Genomic DNA, 3,876 nt, shown 5'->3' with positions numbered 1-3,876 from the left:
GACTCCCAACGATATGTCGATAACGAGTGGGATCCTCAAGGGGCTCACCATCAGTTGCACGAAGATGAACATTAAGTTCCATGGAAGTCTCAACAGTCCGATGATCAGTAAGAGAAGCCCGATCAAGAAGATCCTGAATATACTTTTCTTGAGACAGATAGAAGCCTTCGGGCATAGAAGAAACCTCAATCCCAAAAAAGAAACTAAGAGGACCAAGATCAGACATAAGAAACGTCTCACTGAGATGGGCCTTGACAAAGGCAATATACTGAGAATCATCGCCAGTAATGATCATATCATCGACATAAAGGAGGAGAAGAGTCCGACCTCGAGGTGAAGTATGTACAAACAGGGCAGGATCATGTGCACTGGCAGAAAACCCAGCAACAGTGACCACGGAGGCAAAACGCTAAAACCAAGCACGAGAAGCTTGTTTTAGCCCATAAAGTCAGCGACGAAGACGACAAACCATACCCTCAGGAATAGAATACCCAGGCGGCGGCTGCATATAGACCTCCTCACGCAGCTCACCATTAAGGAAGGCATTCTTGACATCAAGCTGAGAAATGGACCACCCACGAACAGAGGTCACAGCAAGAAGGGTGCGAACAGTGGTCATGTGAGCAACTGGAGCAAAAGTCTCGTCATAGTCACGACCATGCTCCTGCTGAAAAGCACGAGCAACAAGACGAGCTTTATAGCGCTCAAGAGAGCCATCAGAGCGAGTCTTCACCTTATAAACCCACTTGCATGTAATAGGGCGCACATTGGCAGGACGAGGAACAAGGTCCCACGTGTGAGTGCGCTCAAGAGCGGCAATCTCCTCAGCCATAGCGTGTTGCCATTCCGGATGAGGAAGAGCATCACGATAAGATGACGGCTCCGAAAGTACAGTGGCAGCATAAGCAGAAGGAGAATACCAATCAAGACGCCTACGAAGACGATGACTACGACGAAGAAGCTGCTCAGGAGGTGAATCCTTTGAAAGAGAGGCCTTAGTAGGAGAAGAAGGCATATCAGACGAAGAAGGCACAATAGAAGATGGCACATCAGAAGAAGATGGCACATCAGAGGGCCGAACTCTACGAGTATAGACATGTGTCACCGGTGGCTTTACAGAAAAATCAGTAGGACATTCCAGAGAAGTAGACTCCGGGGAAAGCACATCAGCACGATGAACAGGCGAGGAGACTACAGGGGGGACCATGTGAGGAGGTGCCGGACGAGATAAAGGGGTGATGGCAATAGAAGTATCTGGTAAGATTAAGAAGGAGAGGGGATCGACCAAAGACTCCGGGGAAACATCAGAAGAAGGATGAGGATAGAAAGGACGGGATTCATCAAAAATAACATCTCGAGAAATCCGCATCCTACGTCCAACTGGGTCCCAACAACGATATCCCTTATGCTCAGAACTATAGCTGAGAAAAACACACTTGACAGATTGAGCAGTCAGCTTCGTGCGTTCATGAGGTGCAAGAAGCACATAGCACACACAGCCAAAGAGACGAAGACTAGAATAGTCAGGCACCTTATTCAGAAGACGCTCAAAAGGAATCTCACCATGAAGCGCAGAAGAAGGTTGAATGTTAGTCAAATAAGTGGTTGTAGACACAGCCTCAGCCCAAAAGTGAGGCGGAACAGAAGAAGCAAGCAGAAGAGTACGAGCAGTCTCAAGAAGATGACAATGCTTGCGTTCGGCCACACCATTCTGAGCATGGGTGCTAGGACAAGAAAACTGAGCAAGAGTGCCCTGCTCAGAGAGAACCTGACGAAGGGCTACTGAAAGGTACTCGCTTGCAGAGTCAGCACGAAAGACACGGATAGAAGTGTCAAAATGAGTGCTGATCATAGAAGTAAAAGACTTGTAGATGGATAAGGCCTCGGTACGATGTTTCATAAAATAAATCCATGTATGACGAGAAAAATCATCTATGAATATAATATAGTATCGATGGCCCCCTTTAGAAACAAAGGGAGTAGGACCCCAGACATCCGAATGAACAAGATCAAAAGGACGCTGTGACACAGACTCACTAGAATGATAGGGAAGCTGAATTTGCTTGCCCAACTGACAACCCTGACACTGCGCTAAAGACTCATGACCTGGAACAGAACCTAGAAGACCACGACGAATCAAACTAGATAGACAGGAGCCACATAGATGACCCAAGCGATGATGCCACTGACCAAAAGATGCGGTCGAAGAAGCAGCCAAAGCGGAGCCAACTAGACTGACGGGCGCAGCGGAAGGAAGACGAAGCCAGTCAAGCTCCCAAAGACGCTGAGAATCACGATGACGAGGGCCAGTACCAACCAGCTGACCCGTGCGATGATCCTGAACATAACAAAAATCAGGATCAAGAATGACACGACAGTCATCATCAGTAAGCTGGCCAGCGGACATGAGCTGCATGGTCAGATCGGGAACATAAGAAACATTAGGGACATGAAAAGAGTCGGATAGGAGAGTGCCATGTCCGACAACAGGAAGAGAAGAACCATCGGCTATATGAACAGTAGGAGAACCAGGTGGAGACTGTATGGAAGAAAGATAGGTGCAATCAGGAGTCATATGAAACGAAGCACCAGAATCAAGAATTCATGGACAAATACCTGGAGTAGACGTGGAAGGTGATCCCAAAGCGGAAGACTGCGAAGCAGCAGCAGAACCTATAGGTGCAGAGGGCTGAGTCACAGAACCCGCAGCACCTGGTGACGTAGAGGTAACAAGGCGACTGAGCAACCTGATGATCACCTGTGTCTCAGAACCAGCAGAACTCCTCTGAGGACTTCCAAAACCAGAACCACCAGTAGCACTAGCACCCAGCGAAGAACGAGCAGAACCATCAGCAGCACTAGGACCCTGTGAAGAACGTCCACCGCGGCGAGACTGACCCTCACGAGACTGAGCCTTCTTCTTCCTGTAACAAAATGCCTCCACATGATTATCCTTACCACACCAATCACATTTAAGACCACCCCCTCGACTCTCAGAAGAAGGCACCGCAGGACGAGTAGAGGAGCTGGCAGCCAAAACTGAAGAATATCGCATCAATCCACCAGCAAGAAGGCGAGTCTCCACATTACGAACAACAGCAAGAGCCTCCATCAGGGAGACACAGGGATGGAGAGCAAGCAGCTGTGCACGAAATGGCTCAAACTCATCCCGAAGACGCGTCAAGAAGTCGTAGGTGCGACGAAGCTCAAGAGCCTGCTGCTGACCCAGGCAGGACTGGCAGGTGCTAGGAGACAATGGAGGACTAAGAGTGTCGAGCTGGCACCAAATAGTAGAAATCTGACCATAGAAATCATCAACGGTACCATCACCCTGTCGAACGAGCTGCTCCTGACGAATGGCTGCAAGAAAAGTAGACTGACCAGTGGGCTCATAACGTGTGTGAAGAAAAGCCCACATCTGATGTGCAAAATCAAGCTCAATAATATCAGCCGAAACCCTGTCCTCAATGCTAGCAACAAGAATAGAAGCAGCTCGAGCATCCTCATCAACCCATGTCTGGTATGCAGTAAACTGAGACTCATACGACGCAAGACCATCATCATAATCAGCAAGGAGCTTCGCCACATCTGCATCATGAGTAGCAAGCAACCGATCCATCTCTTCAGCCGTAGCCTTCTCTGGAATCACTGGCTTCGTAGGAAGCACCGGGTATGTAGGAGCAGTAGGACGAGGTGGACAAGGCAACTCGCCGGTAAGAAACTCCCAAAGACGAAGACCACGCATATGAATCCGTAGACGAGGAACCCAATCGCGATAGTTGTTACCATTGAACAGTACCGGGCAACGTAACACTGGAACACCACCCGACGAAGGAGTCGAAGGAGCCATGGCGACGGCGAGAGCGCAAGGAAAAC

Source organism: Setaria italica, chromosome IV, assembly GCF_000263155.2.
Source record: "Setaria italica strain Yugu1 chromosome IV, Setaria_italica_v2.0, whole genome shotgun sequence".
In the NCBI taxonomy this organism is placed as follows: Eukaryota; Viridiplantae; Streptophyta; class Magnoliopsida; order Poales; family Poaceae; genus Setaria; species Setaria italica.
The sequence above is the reverse complement of the archived record's forward strand: the minus strand, read 5'-3'. Positions refer to the sequence as shown.